This window comes from Bubalus bubalis, chromosome 23, assembly GCF_019923935.1.
Source record: "Bubalus bubalis isolate 160015118507 breed Murrah chromosome 23, NDDB_SH_1, whole genome shotgun sequence".
Lineage (NCBI taxonomy): Eukaryota > Metazoa > Chordata > Mammalia > Artiodactyla > Bovidae > Bubalus > Bubalus bubalis.
Window position 1 is genome coordinate 12149812 of NC_059179.1, and position 23800 is coordinate 12173611.

General features: G+C 40.3%; 2 long non-coding RNA genes across 3 annotated transcripts in view; one reads left to right on the top strand and one right to left on the bottom strand.

The window, feature by feature from the left end:
* LOC123331334 overlaps positions 1–23800 on the bottom strand; it is a 477797-nt gene that overhangs the window by 25398 nt on the left and 428599 nt on the right. The gene's annotated exons all lie outside the window — the stretch shown is intronic.
* LOC123331336 lies at positions 13486–18685 on the top strand. Its single transcript, XR_006547904.1, has 3 exons — positions 13486–13607; positions 15356–15441; positions 18008–18685. It is a non-coding gene; the product is annotated as an uncharacterized LOC123331336 (long non-coding RNA).

Genomic DNA, 23800 nt, shown 5'->3' on the forward strand with positions numbered 1-23800 from the left:
GTGGAATATAATTAAACATATGAGTTTAAGTATAACTTGAGGTCTGTGAAAGTTTGAAAACAAAGAACACTTCTGACGAGGAGAAAATGCTTGAAATTTGTGGTTCAGCAAGCTGCTTGTGGGTTTCCTGGTGGCTCAGATGGTAAAGAATCCACCTGCAAGTTGGGATACCTGGGTTTGATCCCTGGGTTGGGAAGATCGCTTGGAGGAGGACAGGGCAGCCCACTTTAGTGTTCTTGCTTGGGAAATCCCATGAGAGAGGAGCCTGGTGGGCTACAGTCCATGGGGTCGCAAAGAAGTCGGACACGACGAAGCACACTGCATACACACACCATGCACACAAGCTGCTTGTGTGAATGATTCGAAAACTGTCACTGGAGAATCAGAGGATGGACAGACAGTCTGAGTTAAGTTGGCTGTTCTACCCGTGGCTGTGCAGTCTCCTCCACCCAGCTCAGTGCTGGGTCATGGTAGTTGCATCTCTAGCTGGTGGGTTGGAATGCATGTGAGGAACAAATGCCCCATCAAACAATAGAACCTGTGCATTCTGTCTCATCAAACAATAGAACCTGTGCATTCTGGGGCCACACACTAGATCCTACCATCATTGAAAGACCAAAAAACAATACGAGGAAGTGACACAATCTCTACATGCTGAATTCACCCTAATTCCTTAAAGTTATCTTTTTCTTGAGGATATGCAGCCTGCAAAGCCCAATGCTTTAAACAGATACTGTGGTGTTATCATCCTCACCCCCTGTCTTAAGCTGTATCCAGAAGGATTTCTTCTGATTTATGTCTGTGGAATGAGATTTTCTTTTCTAGTGCTTGGGAGGTTTCCATGGTGTCCTGTGGATGCTTTGAAATGAAGGCTTTCCTTGTTTAATCCTTTCTTTTTCTTAGAATTGTCTTTTGTAATTTTTTCTTTTTTGTTGTTAAAAAAATTGAAAAGGAAAGGAGAAAAAGAAGCAGAAGGAATCTAGCTGGTGACTGCAGCCCAGCTGTTCCAGAAGACAACTCCTGTAACTGGTTGTTAAAGGTGCCGTTGCCATTTTCCCCACAGATTGAAATTGACTTTTCCTCGCAACATTTCCCTCTGGGGGCTAGGGAACTGAACCAATTAATTGATTAAAATGAAATAACCGTCTAAACATTTTCAAGTTCTGGCCTCAAAGAGAAAAAGGTGTTTTGAAGCATCTCTCTCCTGAACCAAAATCTCAGTTCAGTGCATCAGCGCTGCTTGTTTGAATGCTAAATCATTCAAGATCTGTTCTCAATATACGTTTTTCTCATTGAGAAATCTCACACATGATTTAGCATAAATTATAGCCTAGTGTGATGATCATCCATAAGTGAAATACTCTCAGTTGAGTTAAAATGTCGTTAATTGATTGGGGAAATCTGAAAAAGATCATGTGACGGCCATGTGTAACTACTCAGGAAAAAAAAAGAAAAAAAAAAAAAGGTTTCTAAGGAAATGAACTGTATTCTCAACTGCTGAATGTCCAAGATCTCTACAGTGGTCGTTGGAATATTGTGGTGATATGAATGACGCAAGTTAGGGTGAGAAAATAATGACCATGAATACAAATAACCAGACTATGGGTATGAGCAAGCTCAAACTCTGCGGACACAAATGTTCTGTAGGAAAATTTGAGACTACTTTGAGAAAATTTAAAAATGTGCCCATTCCTTGGCTCCTCAATCCCATTTCTAAAAGTGTATCCTAATGGAATTCAGGATGTGTGAAAAGATTCACTTGCAAAGGTGTTCATTGTAAAATTATGATAGAAATTGGAAGTAACTGAACCAGCCAACAAAAGGATAGTTACAATGCTGGTTAAATAAATCATGGTATAAATCCCTACAGTGCTGTACCATTCAGCTTGAAATGAAGTGAATGGAAACAGGTTAAAAAAGTATACATGCAGCAAACAAAGATCCTGTGGATCACAATTAAGATCCAGCATAGCCAAGTAAATAATTTTTAAAAGTATGTGTATATAATTCCTTTTTATTTTTTTACAACTAAAGCATATGAAAAAAATCTAGAAAATATACTTTAAAAGCTTACTAATATGGTTATCTAATAAGTCATGGGGTTACAGGATTTTTTTTTTTTTAATCTTTGTATTTCCTGGTATTCTCTACTTTTTCTACAATGAATATGTGTTGCATGTTTGATAATATTGCAATACTGGCCCACACTTCTCGACTTTGAGATGGCTCAGAGTCTCCCTGCTGGTGCTACTGCTGCTAAGTCGCTTCAGTCGTGTCTGACTCTGTGCGACCCCATAGACGGCAGACCACCAGGCTTCCCCATCCCTGGGATTCTCCAGGCAAGAACACTGGAGTGAGTTGCCATTTCCTTCTCCAATGCATGAAAGTGAAAAGTGAAAGTGAAGTCACTCAGTCGTGTCCGACTCTAGCGACCCCATGGACTGCAGCCCACCAAGCTCCTCCATCCATGGGATTTTCCAGGCAAAAGTACTGGAGTGGGTTGCCATTGCCTTTTCCAAGTTCACCTCAAATTAGTCACAGTAACCATCCTGGGCAAAATGCTATTTAGAACAGGGAATCTGTTTAAGAATCTAAAGATTTTGCAGTTGTAACATCTTAACACTTTATTTATCTTTTTTATATGTCTTAAATATATACTTACTCAAAATATGATATTATACATGTTAATGCTTTAAATTAGTATATTTTATTCTTAAAAATGTGTTGGAATAGTTCTTGTGATAATTGTTTATGCAATGGGGAACATCCAGGGCTTCAATCACTTCCTTAGAAAGTAGATTTGTCGTGGATTTTAATCACTTTAGAAAGGATACTGGGTAGTGATCTTCAGAATTCTCTGAAGTCTGTAGTGACACAGAGAACCAAATTACAGTCAGGAATAAAAAGAAAGGGCACTCCTGTAAGGAGAAAGTCCCTCCATCTTCATTCCTATACAGGTATCCCTAGTAACTACAAAATGTCAAGTTCTATGAATGAGATAGTGTACTCTCTCCCTATCTCCATTATGCCTACAGTTTAATAGTCATGATCAGGGTCAGAGTAGAGAACACATGTGAAACGGTCAACATAAGTCACAGCAATATTTTCTTAGATTCATCTCCCAAGGCAAAAGAATTAAAAGCAAAAATAAACAAATGGGACCTAATCAAACTTAAAAGCTTTTGTATAGCAAAGGAAATCATCAACAAAATGAAAAGATAGCCTATGAAATGGGAGAAAATATTTGCAAATGAAGCAACTGACAAGGGGTTATTTTCCCAAATACATTAACAGCTCATACAATGCAATATCAGAAAACCAAACAATCAAATCAAGAAAATGCGCGGAAGACCTAAACAGACATTCCTTGAAAGAAGACATACAGATGGTCAATAGGCACATGAAAAAATTGCTCAACATTTTTAAATTATTAGAGAAATGCCAATCAGAACCACAATGAGGTATTACCTCATACCAGTCAGAATGGTTATCATCAAAAAGTCTTCAGAAAACAAATGTTGGAAAGGATGTGGAGAAAGGGATACATTTGTACACTGTTGGTGGGAATGTAAATTGGTGAAGCCATATGGAAAACCATATAGAGGTTCCTTAAAGAGCTAAATATAGAAATACCATACGATTTAGCAATTCCACTCCTGGCTATATATTTGGGGAAAAAAGGAAATACTAATCGAAAAAGATTCGTGTACCCCAGTGTTCATAGCAGCAGTATTTGCAATAGCCAAGACATAGAAGCAACCCAAGTGCCCATCAACAGTTGATTGGATTGGAAGATGTGGTACATGCATGTAATTGAATATTACTCAGCCATAAAAATAATGTAACATTGCCATTTGCAGCAGTGTGGCTTGGCTTATAGAATACTATGCTTAGTGAAATAAGTCAAAGGCAAATACTATATATGATGTCACTTATATATGGAATCTAAAAAATAATGCAAGTGAATCTATATACAAAACAGAAACAGGCTCACAGATAAAAGAAACCAAACTTGTGGTTACCAAAGGGGAGAGGGAAGGGGGAGGGACAAATTAGAAGTATTGAATTAACAGATACAAACTGCTATATAGAAAATAAATAAGCAACAAGGATTTACTGTATAAAACGGAATAAAAATGGAATAATACCCATTATCTTGTAATAATCTATAATGAAATATCGTCTGCAAAAATAATCACTACTGTACACCTGAAATGAATCTTGAAATTCAACTAGACTTCAGTCTTAAAAAAAAGAGTAAACAGCTATGTATTTGGGGGCTATAATGGAAAACAAACAGTATCATTCATCCTTCAGGTGCACCATTTATAATTTTCTAAAGAGCATTATTCTCAGCCATTGCTAGGCCTGATATCCCAAATTTTACATTCAGGTTTCCTACTATCATGGTGTCCTAATGCTTATCAGCTTTACCTCCATCAGTGTGTATACCTTTGTTAGTAAACCTGCATCGCTTTTTGACTAGGTCCTTAGAGGAGAGCAAACCTAGAACTAAGATTAAGGTCTGGAGAAACAATTTCCATGGAAACTGGGTTAAGAGACCTTGCTTTTGTGTGAATTGAATTAATCATTGATTTATTTGGCTTGCTTTATTCAGGTTGTGGGTATAGTTTATGCCAAATGGGCAAATTCCAGATCTTCATTTCACTCAGAATTAAGACTTTTGCATTCAACAGCAAACTCTTACTGGTTTACTATTTGGAAGAAATCTACTTAGCCTGCTGCTGCTGCGTCGCTTCATTCTTGTCCGACTCTGTGCAACCCCATAGACGGCAGCCAACCAAGCTCCCCCCGTCCCTGGGATTCTCCAGGCAAGAACACTGGAGTGGGTTGCCATTTCCTTCTCCAATGCAGGAAAGTGAAAAGTGAAAGTGAAGTCGCTCAGTTGTGTCCGACTCTAGCGACCCCATGGATTGCAGCCTACCAGGCTCCTCCGTCCATGGGATTTTCTAGGCAAAAGTACTAGAGTGGGATGCCATTGCCTTCTCCACGACTTAGCCTAGCAGACCTCAAAGTATTACAATAGTATCTCCAAATTTTCTGTGGAATTGCCGTAAATTTCTCATGATATTTCCTTCTAAATGTGTCCAGCCCTTCCAAATTCCCATCCTCCCAGATAGGCAGTTAGAGGTTTTTTCCCCTCCATGGTGATACACTACCCTGTAAAGTCTTTATCATAGCACTTAGGGTATTATATGATAACTCTTTGTTTTTTTCTTAGACTTTGAGCACTTTGAAGGCTAGGACTATGAATTATGAATCTCTCCATATTCAGATCCTATGTCTGCCATAAAATAGGCAATTGATGCATTGAATTCATATGGAATAAATGAGGAGATAACTGTAAGAATTTGACATTCTCCTTGTGAAGAAAGCATAGGCCAGGATGTCCATTTACTGTTAATATGATCTTACGTCTGGACTCATAGTGATAAAAAGCAAGAAAGGGAAGCAATGATATTTTATAGCAATTATATTTATATACACTTATATAAAATATATTTTATAGTGCCCCTTTAGTGATATGTAAGGCTGGAAGAAAAGTGGGAGTTTTTCTCTCTATTGTGTAAGTCAGTTTGGAAAATGTGGATACTTTACAAGTCTGACTGCTGGAGCATTTATATGCATATGCAGTCACTGCTCAATCTCCTCAGATAACTTCTTTTTCAATAAAATTGGAGCTAACTTCTGCAAAAAGCTGATACCATTCTGTCACTCATACATCTAACACTGTATCAGAGTCACTGCACCATATATCAGCTAGCACACCCAAACTTTGGAGCAGCGAACAGTCAGAACAACGGCAGATTTCATTTCAAAATAGCAGTGGAATTAAAGAAGCTTTTACTTTCTCAGGCACTAGACAAAACACTGTTTAGTGTATCATTACTAAGAAAAAGTAAAGTCTTTCTATTTTGTTTATGTATGTTTTTTTTTTCCTTTTCTGCTCATGTCTGTTTATCTCTATCATCTATGAAGCTCTAGTCATCACACATAATTTAGGGCAAAAATGTCTCATAATGGCAAATTCAAGGAGCTCCTAGAGGTATCCTGAAATTCACATAGTAAAACACATTGGACTAAAATCTTGTCTTTAGCTCTAGGACTTAGAGGGCATAAGTTAGACACTTCTACATTCTTGAAGTTCAAGGGCAAAACATGTTAGGTGTAAATTAAGTGTCAGACAATACATTGGGTTCCTGGGGGGTGTTTGGAACAGAAGAGGAATTTTCTTAAAGGGCTCACAGTTTGGTAGTGAAAAAAGATAATATGATACACTATAAGGAAGGACACCCAGAGAGGGCTTTGGGATCCTAGAGGAGGGACGTATTTTTTTCTATATATTCTTTTGCAGTTACATTCATTTTTTTTTTTTTTTAATCACTTGTAATTCTAGAGTCCTGACTATTATAGTCTTTCAGTCCTGGTAAGACCGAGTCATCATTTGCTAGTCCCTGCAACCTATATCATCTCTTCCTGGGATCCATGGTTATGCCCCTATTCTTTGATCTCTGTCCTCCTCTTGGTTTTAGGACAGCTCTCAATACCTACTGCCATTGTAAATAGTGCTGCAGCGAAGTGGAGTGCATGTATCTTTAGCAACCTAAATGCCCATTGATAGAGGAATGGATAAAGAAGATATGGTACATATATACAATGGATTATTACTCAGCAATTAAATGGAACGAAACTGTGCCATTTGCAAAGATGTAGATGGACCTAGAGAGCGTCATACAGAGTGAAGTAAGTCAGAAAGAGAAAAACAAAATCATCAATTACCACATACATATGGAATCTAGAAAAATGGTACCAATGAACCTCCCTGCAGGACAGGAACAGAGATCCAGACCTAGAGAATGGACTGTGGACCGAAGGGAGGGTGGGACAAATTGGAAGAGAAGCACTGACGTATATACACTACCATATGTAAAGTAGATAGCTAGTGGGAACTTGCTGTATAACAGGAGCTCAGCTCGGTGCTCTATGATGACCTAGAAGGGTAGGATTGGGGTGGGGTGGGAGGGAGGCTTACAAAGGAGATACATGTATACACATAGCTGATTCACTTTGTTGTAGAGCAGAAACTAACACAACATTGCAAAGCAATTATATTACAATAAAAAAAACACTGCCAAAATAAAGCTGAAATTCCTGGGTTTTGAAACTGGTCATTTGGTTTACCTGGTTACACACACCTGGGTTTTTCACACCAGGTTTTTCCTCTGTCTCATCATGGGTTGAAACCACAGCAACCCAGTCACAGAACTGGCAAGTTACTGAATGCAGCTGCCAGACAGGGACTTCTGTCTATTATTTCAAAAGGTCAGTGGATTTATTGTTGTGTCACGGAACTCAAGGGGACACCTAGCCCTCTCTAGTTGCCACTTAAACACACAATTAGGGCAGGTTAGGTTCAGTAGAATGGAAATTTAATCAAGCAAATTATCTCATTTACTATTCAATAAGCATTTACTCAGCACTTTCTGGGTGTCAGGCACTGTGCTAGGAATTAGAAATTCAAAAACGATTTTGAAGTGTGCTTTTGATGAAGAATTGATACTTTTGAACTGTGCTGTTGGAGAAGACTCTTGAGAGTCCCTTGAACTGCAAGGAGCTCAAACCAATCATTCCTAAAGGAAATCAGTCCTGAATATTCATTGGAAGGACTGATGCTGAAGCTGAAACTCCAATACTTTGGCCACTTGATGCAAAGAACTGACTCATTGGAAAAGACCCTGACGCTGGGAAAGATTGAAGGCAGGAGGAGAAGGGAAGACAGAGGGATGAGATGGTTGGATGGCATCACTGACTTGATGGACATGAGTTTGAGCAAGCTCTGGGTGTTGGTGATGGACAGGAAAGCCTGGCATGCTGCAGTCCATGGGGTCACACAGAGTTGGACACAACTGAGCAAATGAACTGAACTGTCATGAAAGCTAAATAGAGATATTGAGTGGGTAGAGAACAAACCCAGAGAACTAAAGAAACCTCTACAGAAGGGGAACAGTTCAACGGGTCTTAAGAAACAGGACTTCATCAAGGAGTACAGAACAGCCTGTTCCAAGCCATGGGAGTGAGAGAGAAAGAAGTGTGACTTGGGAACGATTTTAATGTAACTGGGGGAGGAAGAAAGGATTCAAAGCATTGACAGGTTGTGCCTGAGGTCTAAGTGAACTGTTCTCTTGCCTGTGCATTTCCTGTTATGTTTTTCCTCTCCTTCCATGGAAGAGAATCTCCACTTCCTCTCTTCCTGCTGCTGCTGCTGCTAAGTCGCTGCACTCATGTCTGACTCTGTGCTACCCCATAGACGGCAGCCCACCAGGCTCCCCTGTCCCTGGGATTCTCCAGGCAAGAACACTGGAGTGGGTTGCCATTGCCTTCTCCACTCTTCCTGCTAGAGACCAGATATTGAATAACTCACTACTCTCTAAATGTAAATTTCAGCATGTTTGGGGAGAAAATGTTACATTCTTGACCATGACCATGGATGGTAAACTTTACTAGGTGGTATCCAAATGACCTGAAAGAATTAATACAATTATTTGCAATTGAAATCTACACAGCAATTTATGTTGGAGGCATTAAAACACTTCGTGCATCTGATTCATCGTTTAACCATCATACAAAATGGGACCCTGCATCTTGTAAACAGCTCTGGTGATGTACTTTACATTCTCAAAAGGATCTCGACAGCTTACAGTCATCAAGGAGAGCCTCTGTGTTCTGAAACTGAAATACTTATATGAAGAGTAAGAAGATGATTCTTACTCTAAGCATGCACATTTTTGGAATTTTAATTTTTCAAGATTGAAGATGAACAGTTTGGAGAAAGATGGACTAAGCTAGTGATTCTCAAGCTAAGCTAGATGTAGAGAAGACTAACACATGGAACTTGTTAAAAATAAATGGGGAAGGATCTGGAAATAGGAATTAAAAAAATTTCCATAGGTGGCTCTTGTGCACAGGTTTGTAAATTCCAGGGTTGGATGACTTTTGTGATATGTCTAGTCAGAAGACTGTTAGGCAGTTTTCTGGGTGAATAGCTACATCTCAAATGATGTAAAAAAAAAAAAAAAAAAAGCCCACCTGAATCTAAGTGAACAATACAAATGAATGCATAAGTAAAACAGAAACAGATTCACAGATAAAGAAAACAGGTTTTGGGTTGCCAAATATGAGATGCGGGGAGGAATAAAACAGGAGTATGGGGTTGAAGAGTACAAAGTTCTATGTATAAAATAGACAACAAGGATTTACTGTTCTAGCATAGGGAATTAGACCCATTATCCTGTACTAACCTATAAAGGAATATAATCTGCAAAAATACTGAATCAGTATGCTCTATCCTAGAAATGAACACAATACCGTAAATCAACTGTACTTCAATTGAAAAACCCCCACCTATTCAAGATTGAATTGTATATAAAGAGAATTGGTTGTTAAGACTTCCCTGGTGGTCCAATGGCTAAAACTCCGTGTTTCCAACACAGGGGAGCATCCCTGGTCAGGGAACTAGATCCCACATGCCACCACTTAGAGTTCTCATGCCTCAACTAAAGATCCCGAGTGCCTCAACTAAGACCCAGCACAACCAAATAAAAAAAAATTTGAGAGAGAATCTGTTGGAGTAGAATGCCCAAGTGTTTTTTTTTTTTTAATTATATAAGGTTGTTTTAAAAACCATATTTGACCACTATATACGTTACATATAGTTCAATATAACCAAGTGTGAATCTCGAGTTCACGAGTTGTTTGTGTTCCTCCCATTCCTATTAGTAATATACATCTCCCACTTTTGGTCATGGGTTCATAGGAGTACTTATTCATCCCCCCAGGCAGACTAAGGGGCTGTTACTTCTCTTGGAGAAAGCAGTAATTTTAAACTGTATAACATCTATGAGAATAAGAGAAATAAAGATTAACTTTCTGCTGTTGTGAATTTTCACATGGTTGGCTGTTTTTTAAAAAGTTGCTGGCTGAGTGTTAAAACATTTAACAAAATTTATGCGACTGAACGACTGAGGGTACATAGGTGCACACACATACACACGAGGCTTACGGTAGAAAATAAAATTAAATACAAATTTTTAAATAGCAAAACATGACATTTGTTCTTTCCCTTACAATGGTTCAAGTGTGTATCTGCTGAAGGAGGGACACAGTTGGTGAAGTCTGGATCAGAGCCCTATTCCATAGGGAGGGGGGTTAGAAAAAGGAGAAAAGTGTTCTGATAGTCATGCCAGAACCAGGTGGCATGAAAGAAGGACATTTTTTTTTTTAAGGCAGAGGAGGGTCATTGTTATTAGAAAAATAAAAGCTACCTGCCAGATAAAAACAATACAGGTCCCTTACCATTATAAATCAGATTACAGTATTACTTGTTTTCTCCAGAACTAAAATTTCATCAGGAATACCAAAAAGAGGGTGCTTCATCTAGCTGTATTTCTGAGCCATTTGAAAATGGAACACAAAGGTTTGCATACATTAGCCACTTGGTAAATACCAGAAGAACAGAAAAGAAGGTGGGTAGACAGGCATTTTCCAGCTTGAAAAAAATTGTGTTGATGCGCTTCAGAGAAGAATATGGTTCCAAATGTATGGTAACTAGATGCAAAAGTAATTATAAAACAGTATGGTTTTGTCAGTTAAGTCTTAAGATTTGCATGTGAGATGAAAACGAGTCATTGTTTTGGTTGCTGTCCCAATCAAGTATACTGTTTGTATGTGTCAAAGCTGTTTTTATTGAAATAAGCAGAATCAGGCATTCCACTTTCACTAAGGAACAAATGCCATGAGAAGTTACAAGTTGTTACGTGTCACTGGACTAAGCATTTTCTCTTGGCACTGTTTCCTAAGGCCAGTAGTTTGTCCAGTAGTAACAATTTATGAACTTAATTGATGACCAAGCCACTAAAGAGATCCTAACTCCATTTCACTCTTTTCTTCTGTCTATTAACTCTCACTTTGATTTTCTGATTTTTTTTTTCTTCATGGTCTCTCCCCAATCTGCACAGTAAAATCCATTCAAAACCTGATTCTCCACTCTTCTCACATTATCAAACTTCTCTAAAGACTTCACTACAATAATTACTTTCCCCCACTTCTCTTTTTCCTTAGTCTCCGTATCCCTCTTCCCTCCAAGTTACTTCCTTATCTCTTGTCAAGATGAATGTCGAGTTGGAGAAGTGAACTGAAAAAGGTTTAGAGGAAATGAAAAAAAGTGTTGAGAGAGAAAGTTAAATAAAAATAAGAAGTGAAAGCCTTAAAGATGGTCCATTGCTTTGCTATAAAAATAGAGACTAATACAGGCCTTGAAGATTGAAATAAATTAGATGGAAAGGGTCACAGTCACTAGCAATTTGCAAAGATTTTGAGCTATTCCTTTCTGAAGGTGAGTAAAGTGCAAGAGGATTCCTCCAGATGTCTAAAGAGATAGAAACTATCCTGCTTCCTCTTGCATGGCTTGGAAAGCAACCTTATTGCAAAGGCTCGGCAAAATGAGATGTGGGAGGAGCAAGGAAACAGAAAATTGGCTTTGACACAAGAAAAGAACTTGAAAATGGAAAAACTGAAAAGACAAGCACTGAAGAATACATAAGTGTTTTGATGTCACTTGTAGCTCTATGTGGACAGAATTTTCACTGAAGGCATAAAGTAAGGAGGTCATGGTGTTAAAGACTCTTTGGTGAAAGGGTAAAGGTTTAGGCAGCTGTATTTAGCTTCATTCCATCATTTTGTGAGGTTCATCTTTATTTTTATTAGTGAAAGCAAATATAAGTTACCATCTATATTTAGACCCGCTGACCTGAGAGAATGGTTTCGAGGCATGGACATCCTACTTTGGCAACTCCAAGGTCTTCGTGGGAAGAAGGGAGATTTAGAGAGTCAGGGGAAATAAAGTTTGTTTTAATTTCAGATGCAGTATACACTGGTCTTTGTGACTTGTACAAGCAGTGATTTCTAATGTGATCTCACAAGGGTGAAACGGGGAGGAGACAACGATCAGGCCTTTTAATGACCCAACATAGTAAATGCCCACTTGTCATTCACAATACATATCCATCTCAAGTCAGTAGGCATGTCCTGCTCATTGTAGTCACTTAAGGACATGGGGTTGTGGAGGTGCCATCTTGATACATATTTTTATAATCACCAAAGCAAGGAAAGAAGATACAGTAAATCATACATACACTGACTCTTATTTAAAGTTTCTGCCAGAAAGTAATACATGTGACTTCTCATAATAGAAAAGCAAGTCATAGGACCACAAGTAACCTCAAAGCAGGAAGAGAAGGGCAATCCTCACACCTGGTCACAGAATAGGAAGTTTTACAAGCAATTCCATTGCTGATCACACAAAGCAAAAGCCATTTAATGCAGTTTAAATGAATGCATCTGAAGAGCACAAGTACAGGACTAAGAGTGACTTACCCTGTCATATTAAATGTATAAGTAGTCACTGACCCTCAACCCAAACTACAAAGCCTTCTTTTTAAAAAAAAATTTTTTTTAATTTAATTAATTAATTGATTTTACTTTATTGTATTGGTTTTGCCATACATTGACTTGAATCCGCCATGAGTGTACATGTGTTCCCCATCCTGAACCCCCTCCCTCCTCCCTCCCCATACCATCCCTCTGGATCATCCCAGTGCACCAGCCCCGAGCACCCTGTATCATGCATCGAACCTGGACTGGCAATTTGTTTCACATATGATATTATACATGTTTCAATGCCATTCTCCCATATCATCCCACCCTCACCCTCTCCCACAGGGTCCAAAAGACTGTTCTATACATCAGTGTCTCTTTTGCTGTCTCGTTTACAGGGTTATTGTTACCATCTTTCTAAATTCCATATATATGCATTAGTATACTGTATTGGTGTTTTTCTTTCTGGCTTACTTCACTCTGTATAATAGGCTCCAGTTTCATCCATCTCATTAGAACTGATTCAAATGTATTCTTTATAATGGCTGAGTGATACTCCATTATGTATATATACCACAGCTTTCTTTTCCATTCATCTGCTGATGGACATATAGGTTGCTTCCATGTCCTGGCTATTATAAACAATGCTGTGTTGAACATTGGGGTACATGTGTCTCTTTTGATTCTGGTTTCCTTGGTGGGTATGCCCAGCAGTGGGATTGCTGGGTCATATGGCAGTTCTATTTCCAGTTTTTAAAGGAATCTCCACACTGTTCTCCATAGTGAAAGCCTCAACACTTAACAAGCTCCTAAGTGTTAGAGAGCTGTTTCTCTTTCTACTGACATATTTCTACACATTTTTATCTTGGAGTCAGAGGGTACCATTCTTTGGTCTCTAGAGTTAATGCTTCTTTTCCTTTTTTTCCCATCTTCACCTCAGTCTTATTGATACTGGCATTACCCATTTCTCTTAAGATAAATCTCTCCAGACTTCCCTGGTGGCCCATTGGTTAAGATTCGGTGTTTCCACTGCAGGGAGCACAGGCTGATGCATGGGTGAACTAGAATCCTGCATGCCACATGGTGCAGCCAGAAAATTGAAAACAAAATCTCTCCTACAGCGGCACCATATGTGACCTGGTTTCATGACCCAGGTAAATATAATATTCAACAGACTAATTCCTACTGTGTTGTTCAATCTGAATGTGGGAGATTTCCTTCCCTCTCACTCCCTTTTTTCTTCTACCGCATCTTACTCCTTCCTTGAATGAGGTCTTGGGTAAGAAGGTTGAAAAATGGTTGAGGGTCTGTTGCATAATACTTGAAGTGCTGTTATGAGAGGGGGTCAAATCAAGGTATTGCGTCTCCCAGCTGTAGCAAAGCCTGGGGCGGTGGAAGTGATGTCATTCTTTGTCTCTGTGAGGTAGTCATATTAATTTGCATGCATTTGTCCCCTCTTGAAACACTGGGGGAACGTTTCCCTGTTTCCTTGTTTTTCCAATTGCGATGTTATAGGGTTTGTTTTTCCATAGCTTTAGGTTTATGGTACAGGTTTTGGCTCAAATGCAAAACTTTCCTAATCCCTTGAAGTTCCTGAGGGGTCAAAAAACCTGCTAACACACTGAGAAATGGAGTATTTCCTGCCACATCAGTAAATACGGATGTCACAGTGCTCAGTGATTGCAGCCCTTCAATGTGAGTTCCTGAGCCCGAAATCTTCCCAACCCAGGGATCAAGCCCAGCTCTCCTGGGTTTGTGGGTGGATTCTTTACCAGCTGAGCCACCAGGAAAGCCCAAGAATACTGGAATGGATAGGCTATCCTTTCTCCAGGGGATCTTCCCAACCCAGGAATCAAACCGGGGTCTCCTGCATTGCAGGCAGATTCTTCAACAGCTGCAGTACCAGGGACACCCCTAAAGGCACGCAGGAAGGAGAATACCTGGGATCTAGCAGCCATCAGGACTGCAGCTACTCCCTATGGGGAACCCCAAGGGAGCTCAGGATGTGAAATACACAGGATACGGAGATGCACATGAAAGGAATGATTTCAGTGAATCCAGACTTTTGCGTCTTTCCACACTTTGAGGAATACTAAATTCCTTAACTTGGGATATCTGGTTTTCTTTAATCAGCAGTAATCTGTTGATGAAGAGACTACCTGCCCTTTGTTGCAAAATTTCCGTATAATCTGGTTCCTCTCCTCACCCCCTCAGAGCAATTCTCTCAGGGTTACTTGAGAGGCTGTCTCCTAGGCTTGATGTCCTAAAATTTCCCACTGAATAAAACAGAACTGTCAACTTTTAGATTGTGAATATTTTGTGAGTTGACTGCACACACACACACACACACACACACATGCACGCACACACAACTACACAACTTCCTAGGGAGATTCTTTTTATGGCCAGACTGTCATAAAGAACTTCAACCTTCGAATGCTTGCCCGAGGCCTTTCCATTCCTGGGACTGTGGCTACTGCCTAACGCGAGGTAAACACAGTTCTGGTCTTGTCTTTAACTTTATAGGAGGTGTGTCATAAAGGCTATTCCAGGCTGCCCATTTTAGCTATTGTTTTGCTTTGGAGAGAATGCAGAATGGGACTTGGAAAGAATAAGACATCAGCAACACACACTCAAGCACCATCTTCTTAAAATATCTCCTCATAGAAACATTTGCTCTCCCCATCTGAAGGGATAATTCTTGGTGGGAGAATACATTTTTGTCTATTCCTAGGCTTATTTATGGCTTTGCAATATTCTTTCCTTGGGCTACTTCTTACCCAAGTTCTCTCCTTTCCGTGATAATACAAAAATAATTAAATGACTTTCTTGAGCACTTACGGTATGCCAGACTCTGTGTTAAGCACTTTATGTGTATTATTTCCTTTACTTCTCCTTACAGGCCCATGTGGAGATGGTGGTGCTTCAGTTTTATAGATTCCAACTCCAAGATTACCAAAGAGTGAGAAGAAGAATCTGATTTTTTTGGTAGATTCTATTTTTTTACATTATTTATTTTAATTGGAAGCTAATTACTTTACAATATTGTGGTGGTTTTTGCCATACATTGACATGAATCTGCTGTGGGTGTACATGTGTTCCCTATCCTGAACGCCCCTCTCTCCCCATCCCATCCCTCTGGGTCATCCCAGTGCACCAGCTTTGAGTGCCCTTTTCATGCATCAAACTTGGACTGGTCATCTATTTCACATATGGTAATATACATTTTTCAGTGCTATTCTCTCCAATCATCCCACCCTCGCCTTCTCCCACAGAGTCCAAAAGTCTGTTCTTTGTATCTGTGTCTCTTTTGCTGTCTTGCATATAGGGTCATCATCACCATCTTTCTAAATTCCATATATATGTATTAATATACTGTATGGGTTCTTTTCTTTCTGACTTACTTCACTCTGTATAATAGGCTCCAGTTTCATCCACCTCATTAGAACTGATTCAAATGTGTTCTTTTTAATAGAGTACTATTCCATTGTGAATATGTATCACAACTTTCTTATCCATTCATCTGCTGATGGACATATAGTTGTTTCCATGTCCTAGCTATTGTAACAGCTGCAATGAACGTTGGGGTACACATGTAGAAGAGTTTGGTTTTGAATCGAGGTCTTTCTTACTCAGTTCATATGCTCCATTACATATATGCTGCTGCTGCTGCTGCTGCTAAGTCACTTCAGTCGTGTCCGACTCTGTGCGACCCCATAGACGGCAGCCCACCAGGCTCCCCCGTCCCTGGGATTCTCCAGGCAAGAACACTGGAGTGGGTTGCCATTTCCTTCTCCAATGCATGAAAGTGAAAAGTGAAAGTGAAGTCGCTCAGTCGTGTCCAACTCTTAGTGACCCCATGGACTGCAGCCTACCAGGCTCCTCCATCCATGGGATTTTCCAGGCAAGAGTACTGGAGTGGGGTGCCATTGCCTTCTCCACCATTACCTATATAGTTTTGTGATTATCCTTCCTCTGTCCAACTATTGCTCCCAATTCTTTATATTTTCTTACTTAATAATAGTATTGGATGATACTTAAGTGACCCCTATGTGCCCAGCCTTTTAAGAAAAAGACAGGAAAAAACAACAAATGGAGAAAAGCCAACAAACAAAGGAAAATCTAATAACCCAATATTAAATAGAAATTTCATACTATAGTTTTATCTGCCAGCCATTCCATTGAGATTGTGACTATTATACAGGGGAATGAATCAATTGCCCCTTTTGCTAGTCTCAGTTTCCAGGCTGAGCATGTCTCTACACTGAATGCAGTTTAGACCTTTAACCAAAGTCATTGACTTCATCTGGGGCTCATCAAAGGAAACCCCAACAGGAAAAACACAGGGGAGAGAACTAAACAGTGATGTGTATCAGCTTTCAATATGAAACACAACTAAGGGATTCTTAAAGATAATTTTAATCAGGCTCATTCTTACCTTCTGTGGCATCAGAGCAAACCATGACACTTTTACCATGACACATTGAAATATCAGAGAAGGGACATTAAAACTATTTGGAACAACCCCCTCAAAGTATAGAGACATAGAAACTCAAGCAGAAGAAGTTAAATGGCATATTCAACAGGAGTAGGATAAGTTACCCCACTGTACCCTGTGGGTAGTACGCAGCTGTTAGGACTAGGACTCCATGCCTGAGTTACAACTTAGCTCTGTCGTTCCAGTGTCTATGGGAAGGAGATTTCACTTTTGTCCTTTCACAGGTATTGAATGAAATAATACCTCTTTGCTTCTTGTTGCTGGTAAGTGAAATAACCCATGTAAATCTGACTTTTAAAATACTAATAAATATAAAGAATTGTTATTTTATCTATACCAGGCTGCTGCTTGTTATCTTTGCCCTGTCCCTTCTGCCTCCTCTGTCTCTAAAGTCTTATCTGTCTACTGTTTGGTGCTCTCTATCTGGAGTAAACCAATTGTTTTGTAATTGTAGAGTATAAACAGGCTGATGAGAAAAGTCCAGAAAAGGGGTTTAATTGGCTCCTTTCACGTCCATTAGTGTATTCAGTGTCCCATGTGGGAGTGACAGCTGCTTACCTTCCAGCTCAGAGATTTTTGTGCTCACTATTGTGCTCACTAAACGTGATGGTCAGGAAACCTAGATGTGATCAGTAGTGCCACATACGGGTTAAAATGACAGGTTTTGGCTAAAAACATCCTGGGTTGACTGAAAGTTCTGAGAATGTATAGTTTTGTGACTTTCAGCAGATTATTCAATCTTTTTGAGCCAAGTTTTCCTCTTGTTAAAAGTGGATGTGTCAATGTGATTTCAACAATTGTAACAAAGGTGCCACTGTAGTGGGAGATGCTGGTGATGGGGGAGTCAGCGCGTGTGGGGGAGCAGGGAATTTATGGGAAATCTCTTTTCTCAGTTTTTCTGTGAACCTAAAACAGTCAAAAAATATGTCTTCAAATAATAAAAGATACACTGTTTTTACTACCCTTAGTAGGGTTGCTGGGAGAAGGATGTAATTATGACTGTATGTAAACAGATCATTGTGTTTTTAAAACACAGCTATGAATTCTCTCACACAGCTCCCATCCGCACTTGGAGGGTATGGCCCTCCTCTTTAAACTTGGACAAGACTTTGTGACAATCTGGATGGAGAGAATGCAGTAAAGGAACACAGCATGGCGTTCAAGCCAAGGACGGAAAAGATCATGCAGCTTTTGCCTGCCTTCTCTTGGGATTCTGAGAATCAACATATGCCGAGGAAGAAGCCTAACTAATGCAAATTCACTCTTTGGAGAGACCCCAAAGAGTAAAGGGAGAAAGAGAGAGAGAGAGAGAGAGATGCCTGAGCTCCAGTTGGTCCTTTTGAGTCTTCTAGCTGAGGTACTACCATGTAAGTGAAGAAGCTCTCAAGAAGATGCCAGCCCTGGGACGTCGCTGGTAGTCCAGTAGCAAAGATTTCATGCTCCCAATGCTGGGGCCCAGGTTCCATTTCTGGTCCGGGAACTAGACCCCACATGCTGGAACTACGAGTTCGCATGTGGCAACTGAGTTCACATGCCAGGGGTAAAAGATCCCATGAGCTACAACTAAGACCTGGTACAGCCAAACAAATAAATATTACAAAAAAAAGGCGACCCCAGCCCTAACCCTTGTCTGCCTGCATTTGTCTGAGACACCCTCAGCATGAACCACCCGAGCCCAGTCAACCCTCAGAACCTTGAGGAATAATAATAATAAACTATTGATGTTTAAGGCTTCATTTTTGTTAACACCCAAGGTATTACTCTGAGTCTGTCTCTGTATACTTAACTCATTTAACCCTCCCAGATCTGTTATTTTTCCCATTTTACATATTGGGTAATTCATGTACATAGAAGTTAAATGCATCAGGTGTGTTTTTTCTGTGTAACAAACAACCCCCAATCTAGTAACTCAAAATAATAATTCTGCTGATCTGGGTCTGGCTGATCTTAGCCGGCCTTATTCATGTGTCTGTGCTCAGCTGCTGGCTCACTGGGGGTGGGGAGTCCGTCATGGCCTCACTCCCACTTCAGGCCTTTCATCTGGGGGTACTGGGGTGACTGGGGTGACCACGTCATCTGTCATCACTTCACAGGCAAGCCTGGGGTTGCTCACATGATGGTGGCAACATTCCAGGGGGATGAGTGAAGCATTCAAGGGCTCCCGAGGTCTAGCCTTGAGACCGGTACAGTATCACTTCTGCCATATTTGTTCGTTAGAGCAGGTCAGAGTGCCAGCCCCGAGCCAGGGGGGTCAGGAAGATAGAATCTGCCTCTTGATAGCAAAGCATTTTTCAAAGGGCAAGGATATAAGGAGGGAGATTCCTGGGCCATTTTGCAACAGTTGGCCATATTATATAACTCACCCATTGTTACACAGGATGTAAGTGACAGAGCCAGGATCTGAATCAGCAGCAGGGCTCCAAAAAGCATATTTTTACTACTCTACCGCCTACTTCTGAGTCAGTTCAGTTCAGTTCAGTCGCTCAGTCGTGTCCGACTCTTTGAGACCCCATGAATTGCAGCACGCCAGGCCTCCCTGTCCATCACCAACTCCCGGAGTTCACTCAGACCCACGTCCATCGAGTTGGTGATACCATCCAGCCATCTCATCCTCTGTCATCCCCTTCTCCTCCTGCCCCCAATCCCTCCCAGCATCAGAGTCTTTTCCAATGAGTCAACTCTTTGTATGAGGTGGCCAAAGTACTGGAGTTTCAGCTTTAACATCATTCCTTCCAAAGAACACCCAGGACTGATCTCCTTTAGAATGGACTTGTTGGATCTCCTTGCTATCTGAAATCAATTATTCTTGGTGAAAACCACCTGAAGAGACAAGTTGGCCCTATATCAAATTAGGAGCCCAAAGCTATCCGAGTATCTTAGAGCAGAGAGTTTGCATCTTTGCTTAACTACTCACCAGCTCTTTGTTCTTGGGTAAATTACTCAAACCCCTCGAATCTCAGTGTCCTCCAATGAAAAATGATACTTTTTGAAAGATTAAATAGGATAATAAGGTACATTCAGTTCTACTATAATGCAACATATGCATTTCCCAAAATCACTGTGCTATGCAAAAGTACACAATAAAAACCACAAACTTAGAGGAGAAACAAGGTTAGAAGCACAACACCAAAACACTGGTGAAACACAAAAAAGAGGAGGACACTTTAGTGGAAATACTAGAGCAATTGTACATGATAAATGGTTAAAAAATACATAGAAACTACAGTAATTATGGCCCTGTGAAAAGAGCTGGAGTTGGCTGTGAAACTGGGTGCCAGAGGGTTGCAGCTTGTGGGTTATGGTGGAGCAGTGGATGGGTTGGGGGTGGTGGTTTAGTATCTAAGTTGTGTCCGACTCTTGTGACCCCATGGACTGTAGCCCACCAGACTCCTCTGTCTATGGGATTTCCCGGGCAAGAATACTGGAGTGGGTAGCCATTTCCTTCTCCAGGGGATCTTCCTGACCCAGGGATTGAACCCAGGCCTACTGTACTGAGGTCAATCTCCTGCATTTCAGGCGGATTCTTTACGGACCAAGCCATCAGGGAAGCCAGATTGGCAGGGTGGGGGAGGGGGAGAGGGCGGGGGTATCTGAAATTGGAAAGAAAGTTGTGACACTGGATATGGGAATTGACTCATGTGGGGAACTGAGGCAGCTGGTAGAGGTCTGATGTATGTCTGTGTATACAGTTTATATATTCACAGTGGTTGGATTCCATTGAGTTTTTGCTTTGGCCTAGGGAGGAGAAGGGGATGACAGAGGATGAGATGGCTGGATGGCATCACTGACTCGATGGACGCGAGTCTGAGTGAACTCCGGGAGTTGGTGATGGACAGGGAGGCCCAGCATGCTGCAATTCATGGGGTCGCAAAGAGTCGGACATGACTGAGCGACTGAACTGAACTGAACTGAACTGAGGGGTTCCTGCAGACAAAGCTGTGTATAAGCAAATGAATTTGCAGTATGTTCAAACTGTTCCCTAATATATGGTTCTTGAACCAGTTAGTGTTTTCAAAACAAGCATTTAAGCAGAATTGACTGTGAAGTTAGCATATATCCAGTACTTATTACCACTCAATAAATATTAATAGTAGCTCATTACTACTAATAATGAGAAAAAAGGCACACCCTATTCAATGGCATTAATATATGAAAAGGCAGAATATGTGTGTATCCAGCAAGGAATCTAGAAAAAGGAAGGCCAGTGAGCAGGAATTGTCTATGTGTTTCCAGCACTGGCCAGAGAATCCAAGTGTCCTGCCTTCCTGGCAAGTCAGTCTCAGTTTGGAGATGAATGGGTCAGGCTTAATGACACCAGTTCTTAAGGTCATCCAACTTCCCCCTCCTGCTCCAAGTCCATGCGTGCCAAGTCCATGACTACCCACCAAGCTTTGGATTATGGTTTACCTCTTCATGTCTTTAGCAGGCTGCCTTCTCCTGCTGACATAAATGTTCGGAACCATTTGGCAGTTATATTTCATAGTATAAACTGGTAAACTGGCACTCTGCTTTGTACATCAGTCTCTCGTAAATTCCCGGGGATTAATCAACTACAAGCACCCTGACACATTTCATTTTCTGGATCTGCAAAGCTGAGGAGCAGATGCTGGAATGCTGTGACCCTGAGAAGTGACTGTGCCCCGCCAGGCCTGTGCCTCCCCAGATGACATTTACCCCTCCTCCATCTGCAAGTGTGCTGGCACGTAACTGCATCGGACCTGAACACACGTGCATGGGAGCAGCTAGAAGGTAGGCTCTGTTTAAGGCTCCATCTCTTGTGGAATTAGGACCATTTTCTTTGTTCATTAGTAATTCATTTCAGTAGCTGGGATCTGAACCTCAAGGCATAGCATCTTTACTTACAAGACTTGCATTTTGGATAGCTGACTTTGAATGAATTTGCACCTGCAAAAACAGATTTTTCTCTTTCTTCAGGGGGTAAATTATCTTAGAAAGAAAAAGAGCATGACATTCAGCTGTCTACTCTATTCCCTATTCATTTTGAACCAAACCTGAACTAACAAAAGCAGGCATGATTAGTGTCATCAAAGACAGAACTTGGAGAGAAATAGACTTTTCTCTTAAGTTTTTCATTGCAATACTGTCAGACTTCTATCTCCATGATTGGGTCTGAAGTGCACTATTTTTGAAGATGCTAGGTTTGCAATTTTTTTATTAGCAGGTGCGAAAACCTGTCAGCTTTACCTATGGATGAGCACATACTAGTACAAACAAACCGAAAATCTGCACAAAGATGTTTGCAGATATTTGTTATAGTTTGAAGGCAAAGATAATCAGCCAATTAAGTAAACTGGAACCATGACCATTCTCTGAAATTTCTTAAAACTTGTAATGGTCAATATATCAATATTTGTCATAAGAATACCTTAATATTTAAACTAATTCATTTTGTACATTCCATTTTTTCTATGGTTGCTTGCATTTTCATTAAGTATTCACTCAATAACAATGATTTTTTCAACAAACATTTAATAAGTGCATTAGTTGAATTCTAGGCATCATGTTATGTCCCAAAGATATAACAATTGTGATCATTGACCTCTAGGAGCTTGCTGTTGGCTTGACACAAAGTACAAATAAATGAATGCTTCTATAAATCATTCATTCATGGATTCACAAATCCTTATTGAGCACCTAAATGTCAGGAATTATTCTAAACATTGAGAATGCAACAATAAACCCAAGATACAAGGTCCCTGCTTTAGCAAGCTGGCATGGTAGGAGACAGTCAATGAATAAGTGAACAAATAAACAAGATAATTTCAGATGGCCATGAGAGCTATGAATAAAATAAAGTGGGTAAATTGATATAGAATGATGCACTAGGGAGTATAACACTTTGCTGGGATCATTAGCAACAGCTTCTCTGAGTAGGTGACATCTGTGCTGAGATATGAATATGAGGAAGTGGCCAGCGGGGAAGATCTGGAAGAGGAGTTTTCCATGCAGGGGAGCTATAATTTCAAAAGCCCTGAGAGGAGAACAAGTTTGGCATGACACTGTAAGTGAGGCGGCATGGCTGGAGCAGGACTTTGTATGCCATGAGATCCTAGTTTCAGGCAGAGACCTCAAGACCATGGTAAAGCACTGAAGTTTTATCCTAAATGTGATAGAAGCTGCTGTGGTGGGGAGTTGTTGAAAATTGAAATAGCCTGACTCAAGATCATGGTGGCAATTTGTGTAGGGGCTAGATGGAAGTGGGTTGACAAGGTGGCTTTTGCTATAACCCATGGGGAGCTAGGTGAGCATAATCTCTGCAGTGACTCGAGTTACAATGTGATTGGTGTTACAATACTGTATATAAAAAGAGATATAAAAAGAGCCATGAGAGCACAGATGCAAGTGAGTTTAATTTTGCTTTGAAATGTTGGGACTTCATCAGGAAAGGCTTGTGGACTGCTACATGTGGGACTAAAGCAGGGATTAGAAGATTTCTGTGGAGGATCAAAGGGAAACATTTTAGGCTCTGAGTGATATATATTAGTTTTTTACTGCAACTAATCGATTTTGTTGTTGAAGCTCAAAAGCAGTCATAGACGATGTGTGTAAATAAACAGGTGTGGCTGTGTACTAATAAAACTTTATTGACAAAAACAGGCAGCCAATAGATTTGGCTGGTGGGCTGTGGTTTGACAACCTCTGGGGTAGAGGTTATCATTTCCAGCACTGCTGAGTTTCCTCTTTTCCTCTGTGTTTTATGCCATTTCTCTCTACTCTCACTCTTCTGGTTTCATTTATATTAACTCTGAGAACCCAGATGTTTTTGCTATCTTATTGAAATAACTTACAGCATCAACAACCATGATGTCCCTCACTACCCAAAATTTT